Source organism: Macrobrachium nipponense, chromosome 41 (genome assembly GCF_015104395.2).
Source record: "Macrobrachium nipponense isolate FS-2020 chromosome 41, ASM1510439v2, whole genome shotgun sequence".
NCBI lineage: Eukaryota > Metazoa > Arthropoda > Malacostraca > Decapoda > Palaemonidae > Macrobrachium > Macrobrachium nipponense.
In genome coordinates, this window is record NC_061102.1 from 22980562 (window position 1) to 23001624 (window position 21063).

The 21063-nt window shown below is 40.8% G+C and overlaps 1 protein-coding gene and 1 pseudogene across 1 annotated transcript in view; one reads left to right on the forward strand and one right to left on the reverse strand.

Moving 5' to 3' along the window:
* LOC135212595 (protein phosphatase 1B-like) overlaps positions 1-21063 on the forward strand; it is a gene marked incomplete in the record, with an annotated part of 159091 nt that overhangs the window by 88851 nt on the left and 49177 nt on the right.
* The window catches only part of LOC135212801 (protein phosphatase 1B-like), a 45237-nt pseudogene continuing 25770 nt past the window's right edge, over positions 1597-21063 (reverse strand).

Consider the following 21063-nt stretch of genomic DNA (forward strand, 5'->3'; position numbering starts at 1 on the left):
TTTTTCTTCATTTTTGAAACAAATTTGAAGTCTCTAAAACAATATTGTGATTTATGGTGAATTTTTGAAAAATATATTTACCTTCACTCCGCGCGCCGATTCGCGCCGCAAGTCTCCGAAATACGTACATGGCATTATCCTAATATTTGCTCCTTTTCATATTAGCCTTTTTTATAGAGTTTCATATATCAAAATGTGCGCAAATTTATGAAGAATACAATAAAAAATAATTGAAGGTTGTAGCTTTTTCCATCTTCGAAATATGTGCATATGAAAAAATATATATATTAAAATTTCGACATTCGGTCAAATTTAACTCGTCCGAAATGGTCGAAATCTTATGCAATTCTAATCTAAAAACTCTTACAGTATCGTAATATTCAATCATTTGTCTTAATTTTGAAACAAATTGGAAGTCTCTAGAATAATATTGTGATTTACGGTGAATTTTTGAAAAAAAAATATTTTTTTGCGTCCGCGCGTTACGAATTCGTACATCAGTTTTGTGATAATATTTTTCCGGTGTTGCTTTATTGTTTTACAATGTATTATATATCAAAATGATCGCAATTTAGTCTACAATACAACGCAAAAAAAAGTAACTGGTTAGCTTTGACCGTTTTCTGCACAGCGTGATTTGAATACAATTATGTATGAATTTTTTTTTTTTCGCTACCATATATCGCATTATTTACATATGATAATGATATTATTTTTCATTTCTGATGGTTGCATTCTAAACTTCAGGCAATGACAAAAAAAGGAGCCAAAAATGAACTCTTAATCTTCAAAAGTACGCGCGCTGTAATTTTTTGAAAAAATTATTTTTTCCACTTCCGCGCTCACTCCAAACCAGGCCCGGCATACGGGAGACGTTTTGATTTTTAGGGTTCCGGCGTAAGAGGGTTAACCAATCACTACCTTCTATGAAAAAACTTAATATATACCCCCGTCATCAAACTGCTTCAGTGAAACTAAATTAGCAAACTAATTTGCTATCATAAAACAAAAATATAGATTGAAAATATCCAAAACACAAAACAAGCTTTTCCAGTTCCTTCTGGTGTTGGCAATTTATGCTGTAGTGATCCTGGATATTTTCAGCAATTCCATGTGAGAAGTAAAGCTGACAAAAATGTTCTCACAATCATTTGTTGACCACAATTCTAGAAGATCTTTCATCTACATGAACTATATTTCAAATTTATTTGGCAAAACTACAATCACAACACCTATATATATATCACATGGAAAAGTAAAAAAAACAATCTGTTCTAACAAATACTCTGTCAGTAGTAGAAGACCCCCAAACCATGTAACCATAATTCATTATGTGACTGTGCATCACACACACACACACACACACAGTTTAAATTAACAAATAAACATGTGTGCATGTATGCTTAATGTGAAAAAAATAAATGCCCATCTACATCAAATTTTACTTTAGTAACAAAAAATACTTTAGAATATGCACATCTATACTCATTATCAACTTTAAAAAATATTATATATATACATATATTGCATATATATACGTATATATATAAATTTATTTTACTACTAAACTTAAACTAAGCAGACAAAAAACACAAGCTATCTAAATTTACTCTAGTGCTTAGAATTTAACAAATAATTTAACTTCTCACCGTACACAAGGCAAAGACTATGGAGAATATGGTAAAAAGTACAAGCGTTTCTACTTACAGCCTTTGCACAATCAGGTCGCAGTTTTCTGAATATCTGTTCTATAAAACCACGTCTGTTGAGAGGGAAAGAAGAGTTTTAGTGACAATACTATATATGTGCACTCTATTCAAATGACTAAAATATTTCAAAGTAAGTTATATAACAAACAAACAAAAATATACCCATCAAAAATAATTTATTTGCAAATGGTAACTGAAAACTCCTAACTGAATTAAATGGAATCCAGAATTTAGGCCAAAGGCCTAGCACTGGAACCTATGAGGTCACTCAGTGCTGAAATGGAAACTGACAATAAAAGGTTTCAGAGGTGTAAAAAGAGGAAAACCTCAAAGCAGTTGCATTATGAATCAATTGTCATGAGAAGATGGAGAGTAAGATGAAAGAAAGGTGGTACGGCATAAGGAACGAAAGGGGTTTGCAGTTGGGGCTGAAAGCATGCTACAGAAAACCTTAGGTAATGCCTATAGTGCACAGCATGAGTTGCATTGATGGCACTACCCCTACAGGGCTGACTTAAAAATAAACTAAAAATGTGGAATTATTTCTAATAATTCAATAAAATACTACATTCCTGTAACTAAAAAAGAATTCTATTTTCAAGTCCACTCTGAATTTTCTCATGTCAAGTATTTCCATGTCTATGTTGCTTCTTTATTATCTTCTTTGGTACATATGGGTTCAAGGGGCTCTGGATTTGACATTCACAATGACCTAACATTTCTTTCTGCAGCCTTTTTCACTGATTAATGAATTTTCAATATATGCTCTGAGTAAAGGCTGCTTGATGGAAAGTTTTTTTCCAGTGTTCAAAAACAGCAAGTCTTGAGAAACTGTAAGATCTCCAATTACACACTCTATATAGTAAATCATATGCAAACCTCCAAAAAATTTTCAGTACATAAATACAATATTATATGAATGCTGATTACTAAAAGTTCAAGTTCTGATCATGTGATTTAACAATCATTAAATACAATGAGTCTGAGTCTGCTAAGAGTTACTAATAAGGAAAAAATGCTACATTACTGGAACTACTTACTTGGAAGCTAGACCTCCACCAGGAGGAAGGCCAGGAATTTCTTCACTAGCGAGTGCTTGCATTATCTGAGGTATAGCTATTTTGCCTTCAGTTTTGCATAATTCTGCCAAAAGGAAAATAAAAAATATAAATATTGAACACTATAGTAGGGTATGCCAATATTAGCATACTTTTCAGTATAACTATGGTAACTCTTTTCTTCCAATAACTATATAAAATATACAAGCATACCCAGGTTTAAGCAAATGTGAGTTAAACTACGATAAAATTTTTCCTCCAAAACCCCAGTGCTCCATAACACTAAGATGTAAATTAATACATGTTGAGAATCTTTCCTCTGTAGTTTCAAACCCAAACACATTAAAATTCTGAAAGTAGATAGTCTGTTATGTGCCACAAATGCAAAATTCCACAGAGCAATTAATGTGATATATGACTGCCTGAGTTCATATAGCTTTGGACACATTTTGAACATTGTAAGGACTTTGTAAATTGTGCGTACCATACCAATGAATGAAAATACTTCTATAAACACTACTGCAGTAAACCCCAGATTTGCAGGGGATGTGTACCACAACCAACTGCAAATAGTTAAAATCCATGAATACTTAAAACCCCTCTACAAATTCTTAGAACTGCCCATTTTAATAGCTTTATCACAAAAAGTGCATTTACTCATGATAATTATATGAAAATTAGTGGATATTTCTCAGTGAAAAATATACCAAATTTGTAACTAATTTGTATTTTTCATAACTAACAAACCTGAGGTCTTAACAGTTAAAGGCCCACCTCGAACCACCCCTCTAGCAGTCTAAACTGGGTTAGAAATATAACTGATGGGTCACAGGTAGCCGTGGGCATTCTGGGTATACATGCCCCGTGACCTGGTATAGATGCCATTAGTCCCTGGATCTCACAAGTGTAATTTTAATTCTACCGGTTTCCAGCTTGGCGCTAGTAAATCCTAATGTTAAGACCTCAGGTTTGTTAGTTATGAAAAATACAAATTAGTTACAAATTTGGTATTTGTTCATACACGAAACAAACCTTCGGTCTTAACATTAGGATAGACTTACTATTGGAGGGAGGTAAGTCTCTACAACTGACTGGGAGTTTGCCACCTTATCCATTTCCGAATATATAGGGAAATTCTAAGAGAATGGACAATGAACCTAGGACCAAAGATATAAGCGGATCTATTGGTTTTCTCCCACTGGGTGTAGATACCATTCTACTGTTTACTCTTGTCCCTTGCAACTGGATCCACCTTCACCCCTCTTTTTCCCTATTATCCAGAGGGGTGTTTTTTTGCTACTGAAAAGTATATCATCAGCTAAGATAGCTTCACAGTATGGCTGACCATCTCACCTGCATCTAGTCCGTTCCAGCACATGACGGTACTCTCCTTCATATTGCCCGTAGTTAAAGGAGTAGGAAGAAAGTAGTCAAGAAAAAAGACCAGTCATCCATTCATTCTACTTTCATACCTTCATCTTAGACTAGACACAAACTGACCCGCCAGGGGCACTGGATGAACTATATCACTTGTTGGGCCGCCACCACTGGACCCAAGGAAAAGGTGTCCAAGGATCTATGGGCAACATCTTTCAAATAAAATGAGATGAAAGTTGTTTGGCGCTTCCACACACCAGCTTTCAGAATTTTATCCACAGACATGTTCTTCTTAAATGCCAGGGAAGCACTCACACCCCTGATGTCATGAGCTCTAGCTCCCACCTGGCTATCTGACCCTCTGTCTTCTGCCATATAAGCATCTCTGATCGTCTCCCTTAGCCAAAATGATATTGTATTCTTGGACACTTCCTTCTTGTTCCGTCCTGTACTTACGAACAACCTCTGGCACCCCGGCCTGAGGTGCCTTGTTCTCTTTAAGTACTCCCCTTAGTGCCCTGACGGGGCACAGGAGCATCTCAGCTTTGTCGTTGTCTACAAAGTCTGCCAAGGAAGGTATGGTAAAGGAGTCGAATCTGCTGTCTACTATTGGATTTTGGGTCTTGGCCACGAATTCTGGGACAAACTCACATACCATTGATCTCCAACCTCTCGAGTGCTTTATGAGATATGAGAGGCCATGTAGCTCCCCACCCTTTTGGTTTTTGGAAGCCAGGGCCAATAAGAAGACTGTCTTCAGGGTCAGGCTCCTATCCGTGGACTGCCTTAGTGGTTCGTAGGGGGCTTTTGTCAGACTACTCAGTACCTTGGTCAGATCCAATCTGGGGCTTTTAGCTCCTTTTGGTGGGCATGACTGTTCAAAGCTCCTCATCAGCATGGCCAACTCCCATGAAGACGATATGTCCACTCCCTTCATTCGTAAGACTGAGGCTAGAGCCGCCCTGTACCCCACCCCTTCACTGCAGATACAGACATATGTTTTCTGTTCTGAGATATATCAGAAAGTCTGCTAACTGCTGAATAGTGGTACCGAGTGGAGACACGTTCCCTCTACGACACCAATCACAGTATGCTGACCACTTTCCTTGGTATACTGTCGCAGATGATTTTCTGATATTACCTGCCATCTGAGTTGCTGCTTCTGCGAAAACCCTCGCTCTCGGAGGAGATACTTGACAGTCTCCACCCGTGAAGCGATAGGGACTTCACCGACTGGTGGTACCTCTCCACGTGAGGCTGACACAGAAGGTTGCTCCATGGAGGTAACTCTCTTTGGCACATCTACTAGGAGTTCCAGTAGGTCTGGAAAACCACTCTGCTTTCGGCCATAACGGAGCTACCAGGGTCATCTTGAGGTTCTGAGACCGCATTACCCTGTTCAGAACCTGACGGATTAGACAAAATGGAGGAAATGCGTATACGTCCAGATTGTCCCAGGGGTGTTGTAGCGCATCTTCTGCTACTGCCTCTGCGTCCGGGACTACTGAACAATACACTTCCAACTTTTTGTTGTACCTGGTTGCGAATAGGTCTATGATCGGTCCTTCCCACAACATGAGCATCCTGTCCACTACCTGTTGGTGTAGGGACCACTCCGTTCCCAGAATCTGATCCCTGCGACTCAACTTGTCGGCCACTATGTTTCCTTTTTCCCGGAATATACCTGGCCTTGATGTCTACCAGGTTCTCTATAGCCCACTGGTGAAGTTGAACTGTCATCACATGTAACTGCCGAGAAACTAGGCCTCCTTGCTTGTTTATATAAGCTACTACTGTGGTGTTGTCTGACATCAATACCACTGAGTGTCCCTTTACTCTCTCCCTGAATTCTTGTAGAGCCAGAAAAGCTGCTTTCAACTCCAGCACGTTTATATGGAGTTCTCTGTCCTTGCAACTCCATTTTGCTGACACCATCAACTCCTCCATATGGGCTCCCCAGCCTTCTAGTGACGCATCCGAGAACAGCAAGAGGTCTGGGAGGATTGTTGAAGGGGGACACCCACTGTCAGATTGTCGTCGTTCACCCACCAAAGCAAGTCTTTCCTCACTTCTGCCGACAAGGGAATTTGCTCGTACGGGTGATCTACCGTTGGTGACCAAAACTCTTCCATCCTCCATTGTAGGGACCGAAGGTGCAGCCTTCCTTGTGGTACTAGCTTCTCCAGGGAGGTTAAGATTCCCAGCACCACCTGCCACTGTCTTGCTGGCTGTCTGCTTTCCCAGAAAGGCATTCACCACTTGTTTGCATTTCTCTACTCTTTGGTCTGTCGGGAATACTTTGGCTTGTGTGTGTCTATCACCATTCCCAGATATTCCAAACGTTGACTTGGATCCAACTGCGACTTCTGCTGATTCACCACAATACCTAGGCTGTGACAAAGCTGCAGGAGGGCCGCCCTGTCCCTGAGTAATTTCTCCCTGGACTTTGCTATCACCAGCCAATCGTCCAGATATCTTATTAGCCTGATCCCCTGAGCATGCGCCCACGCCGACACGAGGGTGAACACTCTTGTAAAAACTTGAGGAGACGTTGTCAATCCGAAGCACAGGACCTTGAATTCGAAAGCTTTCCCTGCAAGACTGAAGCGGAGAAATTTCCTTGAAGACTGATGGACTGGTATCTGAAAGTATGCGTCCTTTAGATAGACTGTCAGCATAAAGTCTCCGATTCTGACTGCTTGTCGAACCGTTTTCGGAGTTTCCATCTTGAAACTGGTTTTCCTTATAAACAGATTCAGCGTTGACAGGTCTATTACTGTCCTCCACTCCCCGTTGGCTTTGGGTACCAGGAAAATTCTGCTGTAGAAGCCTTTTGTCGGACTGCATACTTGTTGCACAGCTCCTTTTTCCATCATCATCTTCACTTCGTCCTGCAGAATAGTGGCCTTCTGAGATTTGTGGGCATAAGTGACGTGGGGTAATGGTTGATCTGTCAGGGGCAGGGTTACCTCGAACGGAATCAAATACCCGATCCTGAGAACATCCACCACCCACTGCTCTGCCCCTAGTTCCTGCCACACCTTCCAGTGATTTGCCAGGCAACCCCCACTGGTGTGGCCGAGTGATGGGAGGCGCCCATCCTCTCTTCTTGAGCCTCTCCCTCTTCCCCTATTGCCCCTTCCTCTGTTTTTTTCTATTGTGAAAGGGCGATGAGTTATCCTCTTTGGGGAAGAGGGTCTTGTGACTCTATTAGGGATATTATGTCTCACTGTCTTCTTCCGAGACATCTGCTGTTGTCTTCCCTCCAAAGGAGTAGTTTGACTGTTAAGACATTTTCCTAACTGCCTGTTGCACCAACCTATCGTTAGTGTCCATCCTTCTTCTATCTATCGCCTCTTCCAGTATGACCTCTGGCAACAGCAGTTGCGATTCCAAGATATCCCCATTCCTCATTGCTAACAGGGAATCCAAATCCACATTGCGGCTTAGTCTAGCCAATGCTGCATCTCTCCTCATTAGCAGGATATTTGCCCAAACATTGGCACTTACGTTTGTCAGGTACGCAATCGCCTTGGAACCTGACTGTAGTAATCTAATGAACAATGGTTCATCCACTACTTTCCTTGTTGCGTCCGAGGATGCAATTTTCGCCACTGCTGTTGACCAAAGGTCTAACCAGGAAGCAGCCTGAAAGACAGAAGCAGCTGTTGCTTCTAACGTAGCAGCCTCTTGGTACGTCATCGAAGGGCACTCCATTTTAACCTGATCCAAGGTTAATCCAGGCCTTAACCTTACAACATTAGGGTTCATTTGTCTAGACAGCAAAGGGACCTTCGGTGTCGTATATATTTCCTTTGCTTTATCATTGGAGGGGGAATAAATTTAAATGATCTATTAGATCTTTAGGAATTTATCCCTCCCTGCAATCTTGCGTTTACGTGTTGCAAGACCGATTCCGCATGACTCGAACAAGGCAATTCATACGACACCTTGGTATCCCTCTTTAGTCCAAACGCCATGTCAATTCCAGGAGGAAGCATACTGGCCGGTGTTTCTGTCTTCTCCGAAAGGCTATTGAATTGACGAATCAAATCAATAACCTCTGCATACGAGGCCAGAAACTCTTGGTTTTCTCCTTCCTCCGGCTCTAGTGTACCACTCTCCGTCACAAGGGATGTTGTCTCGCCTCTATCTTCTGACAGACGGCCCGGAATTCCCACAGCCGCCTGCCCCTACGGCCGCGGTCTCTTTGATCTTTGTTGGCCGCTGTTGGCTCGATCCCGGATAGTCAGCAGGGGAACGAGAACGTCTCACTCTTTCTCTGCTCACGGATCTAGAGCGAGAATCTCGTCTAGATCTCCAAGATGAAGGCTCCCTTAAGACAGAGATAAGTTCGTCTCTATTAGCATTGGCATCGTTTTCGAGCGTCGGCGAGCCCGGCCTCGACCTTCTATCCAGACGGACACTGCCTTCCACGAACGTATCCGCCGAGGTTGCCAACTCTCTATTTTTCGTACTTTTAATAGGAGCCTTATCGTCCTTCGTACGTATTTTGAACGGCCTTACGGGCGAAACTGGGACCTGCATTCCATCCTCTGCTGCACCTTTCGCCGCCAACGTCGATTTTACCAGAGGTATCGCAGTTTTTTGCGATCCGAACTGGCAACTCCGCCTCGGCCGCTAGCTCGCCGGCCCGTCACCTCTCTCGCTTGTTCGGATTCTTGCGAACGGCTTCGTCTGCCAACCTTGTGCTTAATAGCCACTGATTTTCCGACCTTCTTGCTGACTTGGATATGACAGTCTTGGTCCGAAGAAGAGGAAGAATTGATTCTTCTCCTCTTAGCCGAGGATCCGCCAGGAACTCCGAATCCTCCTCCAACGCTTGACTGGCGCTCGCCGTGACGTTATCGGACTTAGCGATGACGCCGAACTAGAGGAAGAAGACGAAGAAGGCGAATCGCACTTTTTCTTTTTGTCTCTCTTATTCATTCTCTTCTCTATATCCTGTAATTTCTGCATTACAGTCAGCATTGAAGGGTCAGAAGGCGTATTAGCGTCTGGGTGCAGCGAAAAAGGCCGAGAATCGGTCTGTGACGTCATCACGCCTGCCATATCAGAGTGTGACGTATGTTGTGACGTCATCCCTCTCGTAGGGAGAGACTGAGAGGTTTCTGCTGGCAACCGCACGTTTGCTGCCAAACTACCTCCCACGTTCTGCATCGCTGTAATACTGAGTGGGATGGTGAAGCCGCGGCATTAATTCCCATAAATTGCAAGCCCGGGGGATGAGGAACATTCAGCGCTGCCGGACCCTGCTGGAACCGTGACCGTCATATAATGCGCAAGCAGACCATCCAAGGTTGGTACGCTTGGTAGGCCTAGCGCTGACCACGTACCATCTAACCTATGCGCTTGAGTAGCAGGAGCCTGGAACAAAGATGGCGGATCTCCCCCTCTACTTGCTGGGAACAAAGGAGAGTGCAAAATTATTCATAAAATTACCCAAGGCCCCCCCTTGACGTTTCCGATACAGAACCGCTAGGAGAAACCGAAGGGGTATGAGACAATTCAAAAGCAGGTGGAGAAACATATGGAGCAGCCTGGTTTATTACCGATACAAAAGAAGCCGGTAAGGTTTGGTCATCCAAAGATGGCGTCACCCCCTTCCTTTTGTATTGGCTTTTCCCATAGAACTTCTTCCACTGTTCCACCGACCAACCGCGACAAACAGAACACGGATTAGTAACCGTACATACGTTTTCCCTGCACCTACTACACGTTGGATGAGGATCCGTCGACACCGAAGTTAGGAACCTAGAACATGGAAAGCCACTGACTCCTGGGCATTTCCTTTGTCTCCTCTTCGAAACGGTAGACGATCCCGATGTTGAGGCAAAATTCTCCATCATACCACGTATACACTCTTACCACACACTGATCACACTTGGAGAAAGAAAAGGAATGAAAAATAAAAAATGAAATGGATAAAGAACGGGCAAACTGAAAAACCGGCTTTAAATGAGATAGACAGTAACACGTCTTATCTTAAAGGCGGTAGGAAAATAACTGATGGGTCACAGGTAGCCGTGGGCATTCTGGGTATACATGCCCCGTGACCTGGTATAGATGCCATTAGTCCCTGGATCTCACAAGTGTAATTTTAATTCTACCGGTTTCCAGCTTGGCGCTAGTAAATCCTAATGTTAAGACCGAAGGTTTGTTTCGTGTATGAACAAACCGGAAATTATGTTCCATAGAGAATTCCACAAATCAGTGTCTGTGAATTGCAAGCCTGCGAATCCATGGGTTTACTGTATGTACTACCGTAAGAAATATTTAACAAGCTTCAACTTAAACTGAGAAACAAGAATGTTTGTGTTCAATAATTCTTTTCAATCAATAGCCCTTCACAAACCCTCAAATGCAGTGCATACAGTATACCTATGTATATTGTTGCCTTAATAAATAGACTCAACAGTTTGCAATGCCTTCCTAAAAATATATTCATTTAAGAAAATAGTAAAAAAACCTAAAATCAAAATAATGTGCTTCTTTACAATATATGACTGGCAGCAGCAAACACTAAGTTGTCAGGAAGAGTAATGCTGTTTGAAAATAGAAATGTTTTATCTGATCAATATTGCTGTCATGTACTGCTTTATTTTGACACAAATTTTTATTTTTTTTATTTACATATAGTAGGTGAATTTGGATGTGATTTTTTTTATTTATATTTCTTTTGCAATGGTGTTTATTTTGTTGAAATGGAGTAACCTGAAAAGCACTGCACAAGACACTAATGAGGTGGGAATATAGTGCAGGAAGAATGGGGAAAAGCTCTAAAAACGTAAGATAACTCTTTGATTGATTTGTTGTTTACTGATGGATTTGAATAAGGTTTAACTAATTTTTCCTTTCTTAATTATTTTTTCCTAGTACGTATATTGATGTCTAATGTTATAAGATATGGAACTATCAAGAAGTCTCACATACAAGATATGGCAATATATAATGGAGATTCTCTTTATAAAATACTTGTGAAGAGTACAGTGATTCTCATTTTTACAGCAAGTCAAAATCCTCACTGATGCTGTAATAACTGGGATTTCCTGTAAACATATGCCAAAATGACATTTTTATAATAAAATAAGATTTTATATATACTTATCAAGTAACTACATTGCTATTAGTTCCTACTTTCACGGCAGCTTAAATTAAAAAATTTGCAGTAGCGCTCTACTGTTTTAGTGTACGTAACTGACCCCACCCACTTTCTGGAAAGAATAGGTACAACATGGCTCAGGAACTCTTTCCTTGAGAGGGAGGGCTCAAATCATGTAATTACTTGCAATGTATATATTACTTTTTTTTATTATAAAAATGTCATTTTTATATAAGCAACATACCAAGAAATTACACTGCTGAATCCAAATATAGGAGGTGGGATATATGGGCACAAACCACTCAAACCATACTCAGTAACTGAGACGAATTTGACATAGTAAAATTACCCAGCATTGGTACAATGCTTGTTGTTGCACCTTATCTGGTGAGAGCTACAGCAGTTGGATACTACTTCCGGACTGAGCTCATCTTCAACCTGTAGGGCCATAGCAGTGAAGCTCAGGGTCACCTCTACTTAGTGGGTCCTTTCCAATGGAATATTCCGAGGGTTGTCAAAACATAATTAACATAGAAATACCCTTAGCCCAGGCACAGTGTGCAAGAAAATTACCAGATTACTTCGTTACCTAAAACTATTAAAAATCTACTACCCAACCAATAAAAATCAATGACTGGTGGGGACTCCGGGTATGTCATACACCCAGGCTTCCCATAACTCATCTAAAATCCAAGGTGAGGAGATAGAGAAATAAAAGATATACTACTATCCTTCCTCCCCCAGTATCATCCCAGCCACAGAAAAGTCCTAATGTACTGCAGTTTTCACACATATCCTCCTCATCTCACAAGTATGAGACACAAAAACAGATCTATATTTCCATTATGTAGACTCAGAATCATGCAGTCACAGATGGAATTTAAACCCTACAGAAGTTGCTACTGCTCTAATATCATGGGTTTGAATCTTCAGTGAATGTTATTATGAGCTTCAGAAGTTACATCTCTTAAAGAAAAGGATAACACATTCTTAGTCATAGCACAAGAAGGGACCCTCACTGAACACCAGACATTACAACTAGGACCCAAGTCACTTGGTTCTCTCGAGACAATACTTGAGAACTCCAACTGGAGAAATGACCCTCTTTTGGTCTGTCGGTCCGAGGATATTAGTCAGGTTCTTGATAGAAAATGAACAAGGCCAAGGATTTGATTGGGGTTTCATTTTTCTCTAAGAACCCAAGATTAAATACGCAGATCGCACCTACTTGAGAAAAACCAACTTGCTTATCCAAAGCCTGCAATTCACAAATTCTCTTGGCTGTGGCCAAAGCAACTAATGGGTCTTCCCCATTAAATCCCTTAGAGATAGGCTTGAAAGGGTTCAAAGGGAGGACCTAAAAGCCATCGAAGTACATCAAAATTCCAAGATACAGGAGAAAGATTATCTTGTTTCAAAGTGTTAAAGGATTTCATCAGGTTACTAATATCCAGACTTGTTGCAAGGTCCAGGCCTCTACGCCTGAACACTGAATTGAGCATAGCTCTTGAACTGTCGATTGCCAAAGTCACTAAGCCTCAGGAAGACTTCAAGAATAGCAAATAGTTGCTATTTGTGGTAAAAGGTAGGAGTTTTGGAAAGTTCACCAACATTTGGAGGAGGTCCGGGAACCACTCCCTCTGTGGCCAAAACAGTTGTTGCTGGACTGATACTTGTTTATGACTTCCCTAACCATCCAGGTTGGACCAGTCCCGGAGCATTGCGTTCTTTGCCCACGCTAGAGGGTCCGGGACTGGTGATTTCTCAATGTTGCAAACAGTGCCCATTCTGTCAGTAGCACTGTTTGTGGCAACTCAACTCTTCTGCGAGGACACTTAATTTACTCTGAATAAAATGGGTGACTAACTGTCTTGTTGTTTGAATGAATTTCAACTGTCTTCCCATACATCACCAAGGTAAAGTGAAGAAGGGCCAGATGCACTGCTTTTAGTTCCCTCACATTGATGTGAAGCTTCTTTTCCTGTTGCAACCATATGCCTGCAACTTCAAGTCCTGTAGATGAGCATCTGAAGCATCTGAAAATACGGTTAGGTCTGGGTTCAACGGGTGTAATGACTTCCCATCTGAGAATCTCTCTTCCTCTAGCCCCCACTGCAAGTCCTCCTTGATCTCGGAAGTGATGGGGAAAACAAACAAGTCCAGGAGGGCCTTCCTTTGCCAGTTGGCCTTCAGGAAAAATTGTAATGGTCTTGTGTGCAGTCTCCTAAATGTATGAACTTCTCTATGGAAGAGAGCGCACAAGAGGCTCATCCACTCGTTGGCTGAGCAGGAGGGACGAGTGAGGAACTTTCGAGCAGTCTGAATGGAGGATTGAATTCTTCTCTGTGACAGAAAAACCTGAGAGCCGACCATAAATGATAGGCCTTGTCGGGACCAATTGAGAATTGAGAAAATTGATTAATAGGCGCAGATCCTGGGCAAGAAGAGCTTTCTGTACATCTCTGTGCAGTGAGTTCTTGAAGGCGATCGTAGGAGCCAGTCGTCGAGATACAGGCACACGTTGATGCCCATCAGATGGAGCCACTTCGCCAATGCAGCTAGAACTCTGATGAAGACCTGTAGGGCTGAGGAGAGACTGAAAAACAGAGCCCGAAATTGGAAGACCCTGCCCTGGAATACAAACCTTAAGTACTTTCTGGATTCCTGATGAATTAGAATATGAAAGCATCCTCCATATCGATCGTCACCATCCAATCTCCTTGCTGGATGGAGGAGAGAACCAACTGATTTCTTTCCATCCTGAATTTCGTTATTTTCATGATAACCTGGGAACAACAAAATATCGGTTGTAAAATCTCTCCAAATTTACGCCTTCCACAACTTCTAAGGCCCCTTTTCTTAGTAGAGGGCTGAAAACTTGAGTGCTGACACTAGAGGAGGTTTTACATTGAACGGAATGGAATGCTCCACTTGAAGTACTTCTTAAACCTATGGTGGTGCCTTCTTTGCTTCCCATTTCTTCCAGAAATGTAGAAGCCCAACTCCTACCGGAACACAGAGGACTAAATTCTCACTTGCTAGAGGCAGGTCTGGTGGAGGATTTCTTAAACAGACACACTGATTTTAGACTAGTATGTGGCCAAGAAGGATACCTAGATCTGTCACCAAGAAAGAGCCACTGCTGTAAAGGAGAGACCACACTGGGACTAAAAAATATTGCAGGTGTACGGCTCAGCTGCTTAGGGCATTTGGTAGAATGAGCAAGTAAATCGTGTGTTGCCTTCTTCGACAACTCAGAAACTACAATTTCTGAAGTTACACTAGGGAACAGACTGCCAAGATACATTGGAGCGAAGAGATGCAATGACCTCTTAAGAGGGAGTGACCTTTTTTGTGGTAAAGGAACACCACAGCTCCTTTTTCTTGAGTATCCCTAAGGAAAACAGAACACCCAGTTCTTGAGAGCCATCACGAACTGCTTTGTTTGTGCAAGACAAGACTCCTCACCAGTCTGTGGCAAAGTTATTCCTAAGAGAGGTACAGTCTTCGATCTTTTTCATCAAGGCTCCCACTGTCCAATCGACAAAGCTTAGAATCTCAGACTTTACTAAATAAGTCCTTTATCAAATGGTCCAATTAGAATGAAAAGATTTTAGTGGTGGCCAAAACCTGTGGCTCATGAAAGTGACCACTCCTCTCCACCATCACTGCTTCTTCCACCACCAAACAGCCATAATCACCCCTCTCAAGCACCTGCACTGCTTTGGAGGAGTATTAGCTTCCAGTAATAAACACTCTATATGATCACGGGATTAATAAACTTCCATACCATCACAGCAATATGGTAATGCTAAGTTTAGGGAAACTTTAAAGATAACTATATATTCATACTGTACAATACTCAAATTTATTTACAATAATTTGATTAAACAGTCTTTATCCTATTTGCTGTCATATAAGAAGCACCCTCACATAAAATGCACATCTATTTTACAAGGATATTTTGTGGAAAAGCCAAACAGGACTAACTGCAGATGTATCGTAAGCAATTTTTCATAAGTTTTACAAATAAAATATTGAAAACAAGCCGGAAAAAATGGCTTACGAAGATGCAATACATCATACGTTTGCTAGCGTGTTAGCCATTTGGAATGGAAGGATGTAAACAAATCATAGCACCGCCCTGTCGCAGTAACACAAAACGTTAATTTATGGTAAATTTAATTTACTTTTCTTTAACTGTGAGTAAATTCATATTTGATTTCATAATTTATTCCAGTAATGCAATTTTCTGTAATAAATAGGCTTGTTTTTCAATGATTTATTATTAGCAACAATTTCTGTGCCTACCCAGTATGCTCGAACATAGGCTACGGCGACGCTTCAATTCAAATGACAATCGGCTTTAACGGACCACCTTCCCTCAACTTCGTCCGTTAAAATGACATTTCACTGTAGATGTTCTTTACTTTTCTCATCATTTTTTCAGTTATTCTGTTCAGTTCTTCAAACTTACTGATTTTGCTATTTCTCATTGTAATCACTGGGAAATCGAGGACACTCCATCAAAGGTCAGTCTAAACTGATAATTTCTTAGAAGAGTGCTTAGTACCAGGCACATGATCAGAAACAGGATGCTTTGGCATCAATGCAAGCTTAGAACGCTTGACTTGCACTGTGCACTCTGGGTCTACCATGCATATACAGCCGACTGAGTGCTTGACTAACACTGAATGCTTGTCTCCTAACCCCGAGCACACATCTTCCACTTAACTCCTAACTCACACTGAATGCTACACTGTATGCTCTCCTACCAAATGTTTGGCCCCAACTGGACCAAAGTGCTTAGGAACATACAGTGCACATTTCTCCCCCTGGCCACTCAGCTGTCATTGCATAATAACTCACTGGGCGCTTGGAACTTAACAACAGAGCGCTTTGGCATAACATTTTCAGGAAAAACTCGGTAAAACACCAACTTTGTCTTCTGCTTGAGTTGGAATCTGAGTCACTGGATGATAAGGCCTGTACTTCCACTTGGAAGCCTTTCCCGTGGCTGTCCACCATGTCCTGGCTCGGTTGAGGGAGCAACTACCTGTGGGCAAACCCCATCGACCTCCCTTGGACATTCAGTTTGCCTCCTCACAGGGTTAGGGGAGTCTGGCAGGGACCTAAGTCTAGGAGTGTTGGTGGGACAAGTAGACACCCCTCCCTTCACTGACACAACACTTGCACAAATATTATTAGCACTTAACTGATCTATATTGATCTTAATGGACACATTCAGTTGGGTTATGGTATCCACTAGAAAGCCAAATTTCTTGTCTACTATGGCTTCGAGACTGGGAATGTAATTGGGTTCAAAAGTTAGGGAACCTGGTAATGGAGTTGATGGAAGAGTAGAACTTTGAATAGGGGAAAAGGCAGTCACAGGCATCGAAAGGATAGGTACCTCAGGAGAATGAGACGACCTAACCTTGGCCTTGACGGCCAGCTTTCTCTCTGTCTCTTTTCAATTCTGATATGTAAGAAAGCAGTTTTCCACCTCCCCTGATCCGAGTCCCTACATTCTTCACAATTAATGTCAGGAAAACAAGTCTGTCCTCTGCCAGAGATAAAAACTGTATGCATGTCATGCCTAGCAGAAGTCAGGCAGAACTGTATGCATGTCATGCCTAGCAGAAGTCAGACAGGTCTTGCAGCCTTTGCTGCTAAAAATATTAGTACTACCAAATCAGACAGAGCAAGAGTACTCTGCAACCAATTGGTGAAACTAAAACAAAAGCTACCCAACAACCGATGTTTAGTTGATTAGCAGCAAAAACAAATTGAGCTCCTGCTTTAGCTGTCATGAAAGTTTGGAATTAATTGCAAAGTAACTACTTGGTAAGCTACGTAATCATTGTGTATCAAATATATGTTGTATAAAATAATTGAATAATAATGATGACCTAACTTTACTACATAAAATTTCCATTGTATCAGCAAACAACTTACCTGTCACTTTCTTCTCTAAGAGTTCTTCCAACTCCTTTTCCTTCTTTATAGCTTCTTCGGATACCTTTGTGGCCCCCGGTAGAGTAATCAGCACTAGGCTTATGTTATCTCGGCTACCCTGAAACCAGTGGATAAATCAATCAATTTCAGGTAAAATAATTTGTATTTCGATTCCAACGTACCATTGTGTTTTGCATCTGCTAAATATTTTCATACTGATTCCACTTCAAAGACTGAATTTGTTCATTAACATATTCCAGTTAGTCATCACCTTCTGGTATATCAATCAAATTAGACCATCACACATCTTACTCATGATCTCACAATGTTTCAACCAGCATAGTCTTTCTACTTCTGATATTACTGATCCATCCCTCATTTTTAAACCTTTTACTTTTTTCTTTTCACCCATGGAAAGTTCATTAATAATTCTGAGGGCTTCCCTAACACCATTACCAATCACAAAAGCAAGACTTTGTTAACAACATCAGTCAGTTTGTCCAAATACTCTCCTGTCATATCATCTTGATTTTTGTCTAATTCACTGACTGCACTTAAGTACTTAGCATCTCCACCCTGACCCTGACATCTGTCTACGTGTAACTCTTGCTTTTGTCTATTCTTCATCATATCCCACAATTCCCGATGTATTCAAGGTCTCCTTGTTAATCCACTTCCAAGTACTTCTATTCCAATATACTGATATAAATTCTTGATTTTGAACCAGTCATTGATTATCTGCTCCTCCATGATATGGATTCTAAAAGTGCAAATTCATTTAGATGTTCAAATGCAAGTACACCTTGCAATGATCATCCTCAAGAAGCTCCTTTTTTCTTGGCCAGTTAATGGTTTTATGGTCTATTTGATTTCAACAACTACCATCAGGATTTCTTTTAACTGGGAGAACAAAAAATACCCATAAAATACCAAATTTGTAACTAATTTGTATTTTTCATAACTAACAAACCTGAGGTCTTAACATTAGGATTTACTAGCGCCAAGCTGGAAACCGGTAGAATTAAAATTACACTTGTGAGATCCAGGGACTAATGGCATCTATACCAGGTCACGGGGCATGTATACCCAGAATGCCCACGGCTACCTGTGACCCATCAGTTATTTTCCTACCGCCTTTAAGATAAGACGTGTTACTGTCTATCTCATTTAAAGCCGGTTTTTCAGTTTGCCCGTTCTTTATCCATTTCATTTTTTATTTTTCATTCCTTTTCTTTCTCCAAGTGTGATCAGTGTGTGGTAAGAGTGTAGGTGTCTCCTATTTCTTTCGCATTATTCTTCCCTTCCATAACTGTTATTCATACCAACTTTTTCATTCATATCACTAACAAAAATTATCATATCTCCTGGTATTTCATCGATATAAAATTCATCGCTTATTTCTTTGTTGAGTTCATTTTTTGGTGCACAGCAGACCATAATACTCATATAGCACAGCTTTTATTTAAACCCTGTCAGCAGTAATCTACTGCTGTATGTATAAGACATATATGGCAGGATGACCGCTTGAACTTGAGCTGAAAAAAGAAACATCAAGCACTTTGTGTGCACTCAAATCATATTGAAGGATCATTCTTCAGAGATTAAAAAAATAAATAAATAAATAAATATCATGTTCCCATCTATACATCCCAATGTCACTTGTCCAAAAGATCTGTCAAACACATGCGTGTTTCTACACTGTTTCGACGTGTTTAGTACTAGCACGTCAAGGGTTAAATGTCCCTAAGTGCATTTTACCACATTTGATCCCCAAGGCTGGCACAAGGCCAGCTTAATCTCAAACAACAACAACCCTTGGTGCTACTTTAGGGGCATTTGACCCTTGACGGGCTAGTATCAAACACGGCAAAACAGTGCAGAATTATGCAGGTAGACTGCCTACTAAAGTAGTACCCATTCAAGTATATTGGGCACTCTACCACACTCACTTTGGCCTTGAGGAAACTGGCAGAAACCATCATATAAACAATTAGTCATAAGTTGGTTTAGGCTTCAATAAAACAAAAGATTTATCTAGAAAAAAACTGCTTAACATACTAATCAATATGCTCTTACTATTAAGAATCTCCCTATTACTACATATACTTAACAACCTATGCACCGTATGTCTCCTTACCTTGTAAAGACAAGTATCGACAATCTGGTTTGTAATTGCTTCTAGGTCGTCTGTGATCAGGAGACGTGAGCGGACAAAAGCGCACAAGTCCTCATTGGTCATGACATCCCAGACCCCATCACATGCCAGCACCAGAAACTCATCTTCACTCTGGCGACGTTCGACGTAAATTTCAGGTTCAGGAGATACCAGCTGCTCACAGGGTCCTTTGCCTTCAACATTCTGCGATTACAATTAGCAAAATATCAAACAATTAATAACAAATCTATATAAGTCCTGTTCCATGAGACAATTCACGAACCAGTTGTGTTGAGTCCAGTAACTTGCACAAAAGCTCTAACAAAACCAATGCCATACCTGGGATAGCTTAAAAGTGCTTATAATTCTCACTTTTTGTTAATTTTGTTGCTTTTATGAACATTAGCCATACAAGCTCTGAGTTTAGCAAGAGTAGTTGAGTGGACTGCAAACAAAGCAAGTCAAATTTACAGTGACTGGAAGTTCTCAATAACTTCCTTCAGCTGCTGATAGTAGTGAAAGGGAAAAAAAAAAAAAGCACTTTTTTCCAAGCAGCTTTTGATAATACACTTGATAATTTTTGAAGAGATAATTGGCTATCATACCTGTAAGTTAGAAAATACAGCCACTACTAAACACTGAACGACACATACTCTATTGACTTACTTTGTACTCATAATCTCCAAGTGCTCTTGAGACTGCAAGGGATCCATTAACTCTTTGTATCATAACAGATCCTCCAGCATTTTGGATTCTCTCCTTTTCTGTCGGATTTACAGGTTTTTATGGTCTTGTGTACTACAACAACCTAACCTGTTTTTCGATATAAAACCCCTCTTGAATCGCCACAGTTGGCTACAAATATGTGTGTTGGTGATATAAAGGCACAAATGGCGGTGGTTCCACTCTTATCCTCACCGCTGGCAACCTGAAATCATACAAATATTTTAGTTACCGTCACATGACGAATTTAACACTGAGTAACTGACCAAGCATAAGGTACAAAATATCAATACAAGACATGTTAAAATACATTGGATAATTCAGACGAAAATCATTACCCTGACAAGTACTCAGATTAATTCTGTAAATAGTAAACTGTGCTTAATCCAACAATGCAGGCAGACCAAAACTGCAAAACCCTGTGCGCGCACACACACACGCACAAAGTTATTGAAATTAGATGCACAAATCTTGACCTAATATACCTAAAATGATACCTTAAACCCCAATGTAAACTAAGTCACATCCAGAAAATGAGCCCTAACTTCCATTTACATTTAAAAACTCTCCTCAACTTCTCCATACCTTGGGTAGTATTATTTTCAAATTTGTTTATAGAATCAAAGATTAAACCTGGTAGTAAAGCCCATATTACTCCCACAACAGCATGTTTCTATTCCTATACATGAGAAATTCTTCTTACAAATGTTGACCACACGGATATTAAAAATGTGGTACACAGCTCTCTTAACTGTCAGCATGCTTGGTAGGAATAGGCTTTGACCTTCCTTGCGCTAAACACTTTTCAAAATCCAAAGCATGTCCACTCTATGCTACCATATTAAAACAATGAAATGTTCATTTTAGAACTCATTTCAAGGGAGTCCTTCCAGTATAAAACTTCAAGCTCTTGTGATGTAAGTCTCCCCAAAATGCTTCATATTCCCAACTCTACTGGAT